This window comes from Otolemur garnettii, unplaced genomic scaffold (assembly GCF_000181295.1).
Source record: "Otolemur garnettii isolate 467f Iridium unplaced genomic scaffold, OtoGar3 scaffold00010, whole genome shotgun sequence".
Classification (NCBI taxonomy): Eukaryota; Metazoa; Chordata; class Mammalia; order Primates; family Galagidae; genus Otolemur; species Otolemur garnettii.
In genome coordinates this window covers 1643861-1655926 of record NW_003852405.1, presented here as the reverse complement: position 1 = coordinate 1655926, position 12066 = coordinate 1643861, and the positions used below count along the sequence as shown (strand labels likewise).

Genomic DNA, 12066 nt, shown 5'->3' with positions numbered 1-12066 from the left:
CCCAGCTACTTGGGAGGCGGAGGCAGGAGACTCGCTTGAGCCCAAGAGTTGGAGGCTGCTGTGAACTGTAATGCCACGGCACTCTACCCAGGGTAGAGTGACAGCTTGAGGCTCTGTCTCAAAAAAAAAAAAACCTTCTCAGTGCTGTTATGAGACTTAACCAGACAAGGCAGGGACAGGGTAGGAAAGGGTAGAGCTAACATTAATCCTAACCATGCTGGCCCTGGGGCGGGAGCGGTACAAGGGGACCCGGCTTAGCCCAGCTGGAGTTGTAGGGCTGGGATCCTCCAGAGGGAGGAGGGAACCAGGTGAAAGGATTGCAGACTAGCAACTCTCACCTGTCTAGCAAATACAGGACACGCAGTGCCATGCAGGGGAGGAGTGGGCTCCATCATCTAGTTCACCCACGAGCTCACCCCTCCCATTGCCTTAGGTGGGGCTGGGTACAGCAAGGCTGTGAGCTGGCCGAGTCCTGCCTTCAGAGAATCTGGACCAGAGGGGATGGGTGTCCCAGGGGTTACTGCTCCCATTCTTAGCCCCACCCAGGCCTTGGGGTGTGGTGGTGAGGAGTCCTGCACTGGTCTAGACCACATCCCTCTCCCTTCCCCATCCCCTCCTTCAGATGCCAGAGCTGGGGCTGCTGCCTTCACTCCTCTGTTCTGGGGTTCCTGCCTCCACTCCTATGTTCTGGAGTTCCTGGACTCCTCTTTTCCCAGGGAATGTCAGGGCAGAGGGGGTCAGTGTCCCTGCTGGGCCTGGGGAGGAGGCCGAGGGCCGGGTGTACCCTGGCCAGCAGCCCAGGAAGCCTGAGCATGTAATGAAAAGATTGTATCTCCTCGCGTCTGCCTTTCAGGACAAGAGCTTTCAGTGTTGTCCTTGCCCTGTAACCTCCATCTGGGCATAGTGTCCCCTGCTGCCTGGCTCTGTCTGTCCCTCCAGGCAGGCTAGCAGTCCAGTTTCAGCTAGTTCTCTGCAGAGAGAGGACAGACTCCACTATCCCCCTCAAGCCTCCAGATAGCCACCCTGAAAGGTGACAAACATGTCTCCCATCCACAAGCCTCTTGGCTGTTGCTAAAGCACCATTGCATTTTGGAGGGGAGATCCCAGTTTAAAAGAGGTCACCCAGCTGTCAGTGGATGGGCTGAGTGATATAAACTCAGCTATAAACTCTGCGATGGTCCCTTAGTGAGTCCTGACCCCCTCTGCAGTGAGGCCCACGGGAGACAGTGGTGGGTGGGTGTGTAAGAGGACAAGAGCTTCCAGTGTTGGAATCCTGCAATCCTTTCACCTGGTTCCCTCCTCCCTCTGGAGGATCCCAGCCCTTCCAGGTAGTCCCAATTCTAGTCTCCAGAATTGGGACTAGCTGGAGGAGAATTGGGACTAGCTGGAGGAGCACCCTCTCTCCAGCCCTCAACAATGGTTTTGAGAAACCCAGTTGTCATGGAATATTGTGGCCTTTGCAAAGAGGACCATGAGACAGTGGGCCATCATGGCCTTGGCAGCCCATACCACCCCACTGGCACCAGCCTACCAGCCAGAAAGAGGTAATGCAAGCAAGTACGCTCAGTGGACAAAGGACTAGCTTCTGGGGACCCAGAGGCAAAGGAGGATGGGACGTCAGGGGAAAGATAAGGGCTAGGAGCCTGGGTGCCTGGACAATGGAAGCTCCCAGAGGGCTAGCCATGTGGCCCCAATTGTTCTCTCTTCTCTGTTGCTCTGGCTGGTCAGGAGCTAGAGGTAGGCATTTGCTTTCTGGGCTGAGTGGCCTGGGCATAGAAACTAAGCATGGCCATGGGGACCTCTCTCCCCTACCCATGAACCCACCAATTCCTGCCACAGCCCTGTGGTGGGGGGGCATCTTACTGTACAGCCTGGATGGCCACAGCCAGGAGAGGGGGAGGGAGCTGCCCAGGCATTCTCCCCAGTCCAGGAAGAAGTGGCTGCCAATCACTAAGTGTGTCTGTCTGCCAGGCTTTGTGCTAAGCTCTCTATAGGCACCATTGGTAGCCCATTTCACAGACCAGAAGATAGGACTTAGGGACAAGATCTCATCCAGGGCCAGTGTCAGGAGTTGTATTAGGAGACTCTGATTTGGAGAGTCCCTGTTCTTAGCAAAACTGCCCCACATTTCCCTCCTAGACATTTCAGGTGGTCTTTCTCCTTGGTCCCAGGGGCTGTTGGGTTGCTCCCACCTTTGGTCCCCAGGGCTCCTTCCAGAGCCCCAGTCCACAGGGAGCCAGGGATCTCTCCTTTTGCTTTCTGCCTGGCCCTCCTTCCAGCCCTTGAAAGAAGGGCAGGGGAAGAGTAGGGGAGGGTTGGGGAGAGTCTTGGGGGTGGGCACAGAAGAGGTCTCCAACCCTGGCTTAGTACAGAGGTACAGCTAATGAGAGTGGTCAGTCACGTCCCGCCTTTTCCTTGGAGGGGTTGAATTCTTAGGATACTCAGGTCCTGTGTCTACCCACCCTGCAGGTCTCATGGCTTCCCTAGCCACCTCATACTAGGGCCACCATTAGCAGGTCCAGTAGCGGTCATCTTGGATCGTGGTGCCTGTAAGCAAGGCTGTGATGGGAGGTAGGGTTCCTGCCTGTCTAAACGTGACCTCTGCCCTTGCTAGAAGGTCAGGTAAGGCCTAGAGGGCAGATCCTTTAAGGATGCAAGAACCAGACCAGGAATGAAGGGCAAGGTGTTGGTGGGGCGGGAATAGTTCAGACCAAGGAGAGGTGGCAGAGCAGAGACTTACAGGCAGTTGTAAGCACAGCTGGCCCTCCACATCTGTGGGTTCCTCATCCGTGGATTCAAACAAATGTATATGGGAAATGCCCTGGGCAGGGCGTTGTGGCTTATGCCTGTAATCCTAGCACTCTGGGAGGCTGAGGTGGGTGGATTGCTTGAGCTCAAGAGTTCAAAACCAGCTTGAGCAAGACTGAGACCCCATCTCTAAAAAAAAAATAGCTGAGCGAGGTGTTGGACACCTATAATCCAAGCCACTAGAGAGGCTGAGGCAAGAGAATCACTCCAGCCCAAGAGTTTGAGGTTGCTATAAGCTGTAATGCCATGGCACTCTACTGAGGGCAAGAAAGTAAGACTCTGTCTCAAAAAAAAAAAAAAAAAGAAAAAAGAAAAAAAAAGAAAGAGAGAAAGAAAAAGAAATTACTCTGAGAAAAAATTGTGTCTGTACCTTGTCATTATTCCCTAAACAATGGAATATAACAACTATTTATGTGTATATGGTATTTACAATGTGTTGGGTATTATAACTAATCTAGAGATGATTTAAAGCCATGGGGAGGATGTGCACAGGTTATATGCAAATACTATACCACTTTGTATCAGGAACTTGAGCATCTGTGGATTTTGTAGTCTGCAGGAGAACCTGAACGCTCCCAGCCCCCGTGGATATTGAGGGATGACTGTAGTCTGGGGGGATGGAGCAGATATGTGGGAGAGGTGGTCCTCCTCCTGGCCATCTGAATACCAGGCTGCAGAGCAAGTCTTTGATTATAACCAGGGCAACAGGGAGCCATGGAAGGGCTTTGAGCAGGAGAGTGGTGTGGCCATGCTTGCTTTTGCCCCATTCTGACTGCAGAAGTAGTATGGAGAGAACAGTTAGAAGGTGCCAGCGGGGGCACAGCACCCATACACACAGCAGAGGAATTCTTTGATGAGCACCCTGTGCAGCTGGGATCAGTGGCGCAACAGCCGGGCCTGGGCCAGACTGGTCATCCTCCCCTTGGCTGGAGCAGGGTCCATTTGGCTGGAACATTGAGCAGGCACAAAGAGAAACATATGTGGCTGGTGCGAGTGCAGTTGAGGAGGCTGTCTTCTATGCCGATGAGTCAGCGGCCTGTGCCCTGTGCCAGCACTGCTGGCTTCCTGGGATTGGGACAAGGACTCAGGGAAGGGTAGGGGTGTGGGGGAGCAGAGGTTGCTAGATGAGAAGCCCAGGACAGCCTTAGTTCCTGCCTCTGGGTTTGGGAGTCTCTCTTTGGCTCAGAGGCTGGCAGCTCAGATTAAACCCTCCAGTGCCAACCATACTAAGACCTGCCCTTTCCCTAGCCCGCCTCCCCAGGCCCTTGGTGACCCACAGCAGGACTGGGAGGCAGCAAGCTTGTTTTTCCTTCCTCTCTGAGGGGAGCATATCACCGGTTCCCAGCCCTCCCAGCCTGAGAATCCCAGGCCACTCTTGGTCCTGGTCCCCTGCCCTCCCCAGGAGACTCCATCTCTACTAACTGGCTCCTTGGAGAGGTGTAAACAACCAACTGAGATCAACCGGCCTTCCTCTGAAGCCATGGGAGGATGAGTAATGGGAGAATGTGGAGTATCCTGAGGGCCCAGTGGGCAGTAGCGGGTGGGAGCAGTGATGGTGTAGGTAGCAGCTGTCAGGGGGTTCTCTGATGCCCTACTGGTCAAGACGCTAAACTGGCATAACCTCCTCCCAGGGCTCCCTGGAGCTGTGCTCTGAGGGTGCACGTGGGGGTGAGAAGGCTGGCTCTGCAGAAGGGATGCCTGGGGTGTTGGCCCTTGGCTCCAGACAGGGAGGGCAGGAGACTGCTGGCGCCACTGTTTGCACCAAATGCAAGGCCCCAAGGGTCGTAGTGTGAGTCACTGGTTCAAGCTTGGCGGCTCCCCTGGCCATCTGAGGAAAGTGGGAGGTCCGAGGGAAAGCCCAGGGCAGCCTCTCCAGGGGCAGGGTACTGGTAGAGGGGTGAAGGGACAGGTGCCTCTAAGGAGATTTTGTAAACAGTGGAAAAAGAACTGGAGTGGGCAGGAAAGATGATTCCATCACCTGTCGCTTCCTTGAGTAAGGCAATGAGGAATGGGTGGGGCTGAGGTTTGCTGAGTAATGTCTTCACAGGGGATGGCCAAAATGAGGATGTGTGACACTTGGGTGGCTCAAGGGTCAGTGAAGTCACTCTCTTGGCCTCAGCTTCTCCAGTTTCTCAAGATAACAGGGTGTCCTCCTGATGCAAACAGAAGCTTAACATGATCAGTTCTCTCTGAGGGCGTTAGGCCTCAGAGAAGTGATTCATGAGCTGATGGTAATGTAAGTGGGAGTGTCCTGGGCACACAAGAGGTCTGGGCATCCTAGGCAAAAATAGGAGGGTGCTAGGCGATGGGAACTGTAGCTAGTTGAAGATTATAGAAGGGGAAGTGAACTGTCAGAGTCAAGTGAGTGCCTGGTTTAGCATAGCAATGCTTTCTACTTACTGACACAAGACCAGACTCTGGACTTCATTCATTCATTCCACAAACAACCACTGAGGGGAAAGAGGAGCAGAGCTCTGGGGCCTGGGGTGTGGTGCTGATACACAAGTTGTTTATGGCTATTTAGCAGATCAATGTCATAGCATGCAGAGTTCCAGGGTCAGAGAGAGAGAGATGTGGGGGTACAGAGAGGGGGCTTGGCTCTGTTGGGTGGTGACAGGGAAGGTTTCACAGAGAGAGATGACATTTCTTAAAGAAAGAGTAGTGATTGGCTGCAAAGAGAGAATGGGAAAGGACATTCCAGGCCAAGGGCAAGTGGCATCCCAGTACCAGGCGATGGGATGTATGAAGGATAAAAGACCTGCAGAATGTCATGGGCCCTATGATGTAAATAAGCAGATGACTAAGCTTGGTGCCCGTATTATATCAGTGGTTAGGGTGCCGACCACATGCGCCTGGGCTGGTGGGTTCAAACCCAGCCCAGGCCTGGTAAACAACAATGACAATAATAACAAAAAAAAGCTGACATCAGAGCTGCAGCGAAGAGGGTTTGGAGCCATGTCTCACACCATTTTGCGTGGTACAGCTTACTATGAGGCCAAAAGGCAGAACTTTCGCTAACTATGAATCTGTGAATGAGTGCGTGAAAGGCGTTTGTAAAATGTAGGAAGAACATCTGAAGAGAATAAATCCCAACAGTCCCTCTATCACATATAATATCAATCAATTGTTTGACTTTATTGATGACCCAGCAGACGTCAGCCATCTGGTTTACCAAGCCAATATCCAGACATACCAGCCTTATAACAAGGACTGGATTAAAGAGAAGATCCATATGCTTCTTCGTTGGCAGGCCCGAAGGGCTGGGAAATAATTGAGTCGGAAACAACAGGGGATGGGGGTAGGCTTGGAATACAGGTGTGTACAGCGTGCTGTGGTGGAAGTTTTGTATTATAGTAATCCTGTTTCCATTTCATTACACTCTAGCTGAGATTGAAGATAGTAGATGAAATATGAGGCTCTTGCTCAATCTGAAACCCCCATTGTCCCCCACCCTTTTTTCTTTTTCTGCTTTTTTTTTTACTTACACATGTTTATGATGATTTAGATGAAAGTTGTTCTTTGTCAGCTGATGCTGGTTCCAATCCTTCAGACTGTTCATACCTGCTTTATAATATTCACTGTACTAACCCGTCTTCGGGATGGGGTGGGGGGTGGTAACAGTTATGTCCTCAAGATAAAATCTTAGTGAAAAATAAATGTTGTTTAGTTATAAAAAAAATAATAAAATAGCTGGGCATTGAGGCAGTGCCTGTAGTCCCAGCTACTTGGGTGGCTGAGGCAAGAGAATCATTTAAGCCCGAGAGTTTGAAGTTACTGTGAGCTGTGATGCCAAAGCACTCTACTGTGGGCAACATAGTAAGACTCTGTCTCAAAAAAGAAAAGAAAAAAAAGCAGGTGGCTGCCTAGATAGGGAGGACAGCATGGCCTGTATAGGGTTTGCCAATCGACTTGGTGCTGGGTGAAGAGGGAGAGAGGATCTCCCTCAAATGTAAAGAGCATGGGGCCTGGAATTAGACAGGCCTGGCTTCAAGCCCCAGTTCTACCACTTAGCATCTCCCGAGTTTGGGCAGGTCGTTTAACATTGCCAAGCCTCAGTTTCCTCATGCAATGGGGGATCACTGTGACTCTGGGGTTTCTGGAGGCATCGGATCTGACAGTGCTTTGCAAGCAGTAAATAGCTCTGCAAACTCAAGGCATCATTGGGGTAGCACCTTCGTGTAGCCACTTCTCGTTGACTTTCTAGGGCACCACTTCCTGCTCTCACTGTCAGCAGAGGGGGAAGTTTTTTAACCTTTTCCCTACCACCTGTAGGGTCACTTTGCTTGGGACCAGCTACTGACCACCTGCCCAAGGTGTTGGGGCCTGCTATGGAGAGTTTGGGGAGAAGAGTCTGCAGCCTGACTCAAGCCTTGAGATGGACAGTGAAGCATGAGAGGGAAGGGCCAGTGGACCCATAGTGGCACAGGACCCTGTGGCAAAACAGAACCACGGGTACCAGGTGGGTGAGGGGAGGAGTCAGTTGGTGACACGGTCAGGCCATGAGGATGTGAAGAATAGGATCTAGTGGAAAACAGAAAAGTGACGGAGGCAGAGCTCCCTGTCCTTTGTCCCACCAACCCATGCCTCCTGGTCTCTGCATCTTCATCTTTGGGTCTGCCTTAGGAGCCAAGGGCTGGAGGGAAGGAAGGACTGTTTAACTCACCGCACCTGTGGCTGCCTCTTTTCAGGCCTGCCCACCCCCTGCTATCTTACGGCAGCAGATTCAGAACCCTCCAAACCCAGGATCACCCTGGCTCAGACTGCTCAGAGTCCCCACTGTTTGTGACCAAAGCAGTTCTTTGCCGGAGAGTGAGGTCCCAGCTGACTGCAGCGCTCTGGTCCCTACAGGGCTGAGGCTGTCGGCCTGGCTCCTGTGTCCTCTCCAAGCCCTTTGTCTGCATCAGGGGCCTTGGAGGTCCCCCTGGTCAGCAACACAGTGGTGCCAACACAGGGCTTTGCCCAGTGACTCAGTCTGGCCCTCTCCTTTGCACTGAGTTGGTGCTGTAAATATTTGTTGAATGAAATTTTTGCCTTAGGTTGGGATTTTCCACCACTGTCAGACAGCTACTCCTGGCCCTGCCAAGGGACTGGCCCGTTTCTGCATCTGTTCCACCCGTAAGTGCACTGTTCTTTCCCTCCCCTGCCACACCCCATCCTTCTCCCAGACACCCCTTCAGATTGTACCTCAAAACTTCTGCCTCACCCAACATGTGCTCACTGACCTCTGCCTTCTCTTCGTTCATTGCTTTCCTTGCCCTGTGCACATCTCAGTGGGTGACTGAGGAAAACAGGCCCCGAAGCAGAATCTGTTGTGAAGTCCTCTTTGAATGTGTCTGTGTGCAATAGAAGAGCCACCTGCTGTAGGCAGGGCAGACAGTAAGAGTCAGGCTAATGAGCTGCCCAAGATCTAGACTGTGGTATGTGGGAAAAAGGTCTCTTGTACTTTAAGCAATCACACATCCCAGTTTCCCAGTGAAAGCCTTGTTTTTGCCTCTTGTCCTGGGCTATTTGACAGCACCCTAAATTATGTGGCTGCCTTACACAGAGGGGCCAGAGATCCCCAGGGCATGGGGAACTGAGCTCATGCCACAACTCCAGGGCCACAGGGCAACTCAGCCATATTCAGCCCCCTGTCCCCAGGGGAGCAGCACTCTCCTATCCGAAACAGGGTCTCAAGGTTGCAACAGTTCGCCAGGTACACAGGAAACAGGACAGCCTCTGGTGTAACTGCAGTGTGCGTTGCAGGGTAATGTACTACGAGCACGTGAGCATCCAAGAAGGTCAGGCAAGGAAGAGAACTTGGCAGGCTGTGTGTTTCCTAGATAGTCATAACTATACTAACCCTTCTAGTATTTTCCATACTGCTACACAACCCCATGTCAGGAATCCTATCATTACCTCAATTTTATAGACACAGAAACTCAGGCACAGACGGATAATGTGAGTTAACAAAGGTCACATAGCTAGTAAGTGTCAGCGCCTGCTTTTGGACCCAGGCAGTCTGGCTCCAGAGCCACAAGCTTAGTTACTGGACTACAATGTGTCACATCCCGTGCTTCAGCTAAATCTGCAACAGAAATTTGTTTGAGTACCAAATAAGGCCAAATACACAAAGTGGCTCTGTAAACTAGAAACACTTTTGCAAACATCAACCAATTGCAAAGTATTTGGTAAATAGCCAATTTGGGTCAAATGGTAGAGATACAGTAGATATGAAAGTATTTGCAAACTTCTTCTGAATCTGTGGTTTCAGAACGAATCATTAACTGAGATTGTGACATTTCCCCCATATTCTCCTTTTCAGATGTATAAATTAGAATTCTTTCTACGGTATCAATTGATCGGTATCATTACTAAGTGCAGTCAACTCTTGTTCTAAGGCGTGTCTTACATGGAGCCCGTCCTTTCTGTTCTTACGGCATTATCCGTAGCCAACCTGTTTCCCCCTCACTAAATGACTGTGACAGCTTCTTCACCATTGCTTTGCTTCTGGCCACTCTCATCTTACATCCATCTTTCCTTTAACTGCTCAAAAATTCACCACGCCCATTCCAATGGACCCCAAAAGACCTACGTCATAGCCAAGGAGATAAAGCAGGAAATAGAAATAGGAAGTTGGATTACGGGAAAACAACTGGCAAATGTTTTTATTAGTCACTGAAGACACAATTGCATACCTAGAAAACTCAAAAGAATTCACTGAAATATAAATCATAGGACTTTTTAGGAGGCTAAAAAATAACAACTAACATAACCCATGCCTGGTCCTGTCCTAAGTGGTCTATATGAATTACCTAGTTCTCTTCCGTTATTATTGTCCTCATTTTGTAGACAAGGAAACCGAGGCTCAGGGATGAAGGGGGGCTTGCCCAAGACCCAGGCAGTCGGGCTGCTGTGTCTGTTTCCTTAGCTACTTGTCATCAACAGCTTTCCTATAAGCCAGCAGCTCCTTCTTCCAAGTACATCAGGAGAAGAGGATACAGTCATAACAGCCATCAGCTGGCGTTTCTCTTGGTACCTCACTTTGTCACCTATGTCCCTTAGCAGCTGTGCTCAGAGTCTCAGGACGTCTCTCACAGAGTGGTCATTAGTTTTTGGCCCTTATGCCACTAACAACAGGGACCTCAGGCTCAGCGTAGGGGTCAAGTGGAAAGAAACACTGCCCTTCAGGAGCCTCCTATCTTCCCGTGCCAGAATGTTTTTTGCTCACAGAAGCCTGGTTTGTGGAGAGCAGCTCTGCCTTTAGAAACACCCCAAATCTTCAAATCACAGCTCTGTTTTAAGAGAGAGCCTTTGATTAACACTTTTGTAATTAAAAGGCCCATCTGGGAAGTTTTTCCTGAACAAGAGGACAGAGTACCCCAGACAAATATTGTTGCCTCCACTTCTTTCTTTGGTGGGGGGTGGATAACCAAGAGAGATTTAACTTAGGAAGAACAAAGAAAATTTAGAGCACTTCCAAAGAATGTTGGAAGTGGGTCCTTATCATGGAGGAGAAAAGGTGAGAGAGACTGAGATACGAAGGCCCTGCTGTGGGATAAATACTCTCTCCATTTAAAATGGGTTGTGGCTCAAGTGGCTAAGGTGCCAGCCACATACACCTAAGGTGGCGGGTTCGAATCCAGCCTGGGCTGCCAAACAACAAGGATGGCTGCAACCAAAAAAATAGCCGGGCGTTGTGGTGGGCACCTGTGGTCCCAGCTACTTGGGAGGCTGAGGCAGGAGACTCACTTGAGCCCAGCAGTTGGAGGTTGCTGTGAGCTGTGATGCCACAGTACTCTACCCAGGGCAATAGCCTGAGGCTCTGTCTCAAAAATAAATAAATAAATAAATAAATAAATTAATTAATTAAATGGGTTGCAAGTCTTTCACTGGCCTTTCTCTTATAGCTCCTCCAGGCCATATTGACCTTTTCTATTGGTCATTGGTTATCTCTTTCTATTGGTCATTGGTTGCCTAGATTACTTCATACTCACATTCTTCTTTTTTTTTTTTTGTGACAGGGTCTCACTTTGTTGCCCTGGTAGAGTGCTGTGGTGTCACATCTCACAGCAACCTTCGGCTCTTGGGCTTAGGCAATTCTTTTGCCTCAGCCTCCCAAGTAGCTGGGACTATAGGTGCCTGCTGCAACGCCTGGCCTTTTTTTGCACATTTTTTTTTTTTTTTTTGCTGGGGGTTGGGTTTGAACCCACTACCTCTTGCATATGGAGCCAGTGCCCTACTCCTTTGAGCCACAGGCGCCGCCCTGCCCAGCTATTTTTTTTGTTGCAGTTTGGCCAGGGCCAGGTTTGAACCCACCACCCTCAGTATATAGGGCCAGTGCCCTACCACTGAGCCACAGGTGCCGCCCCATACTCACAGGTTTTCATCCCATCCCCATTGCAGTAGCCTCCACTTCTTATCAAAAAGACACTCCTGTACTCATGCTGGCCAGACCCCAAGAACAGCCATGGTGGTCACCCAACCTCTGCAGGATCCAGGGAAGCACAGGTGGAGCCATCTTGGTTTGCTAGTAGAGTGTGTGCATTATGATTTCCTTTGCCATTTGGGTATTTTTCCAGGGCAAAAGCAACATTTCCTCTTCTTTCTAACAATTTCTAGGGCACCAGAAAGCATTATGAAGGGAACAGGGAAGTCATTGGCTGATTAACCAAGCTATGGCTTATGCCCCTCCTTCCAGAAGAAGTGAGAGGAAATAGCATTTATCCAGTGCTTTTATATGTACAGCATGTTGCTTTCGCAAATTGCCTCATTTAACCCCTCCTGAAACCTTAAAAAGTGGTGTTGAACTAATTGTGAGGAAACTGAAGTTGTAAGGTGTTAAGGAACTTTTAGTAGATAGTATGACTGGGGCTTGAATATAAATCTGTTGGCTCCAAAGCCCATGGTCTTTCCATTGTATTACACCATCTCCATAGCAGGATACCATCTTGGCCCAAGAGACCTAAATTAGGATGGGATGTGAGTTTAGGTATCTCCTCAAGAAAGACAGTGAAGCAGCAGTGGTAGGGCACTCCCCCACAGGATGAGAAAATCCCAAGGAGGATGGGACACTAGGGTATGGGGTTAGGGAGAGAGGTGTGATGTCCCCTGGGAGGTCACCAGCACCACTAGCAGGAGGCTGCCCATCAGACCGAGGTGGTATAGAATGCTCTTCAGGTGGCATGAGCCCCACAAGCCTTGCCCCACTGGCCAGCTCTGAGTCATCTTTGCCCTGAGCCTGTCTGCAGGATGGGATAGCCTAGTGGAACTTGGACC

General features: G+C 50.4%; 1 pseudogene; it reads left to right on the top strand.

Annotated features, from left to right (window-relative positions):
• Nucleotides 1–5763: 5763 nt before the first annotated feature.
• Nucleotides 5764–6079, top strand: LOC100943094 (annotated as a pseudogene).
• The last annotated feature ends 5987 nt before the right edge of the window (nucleotides 6080–12066 follow it).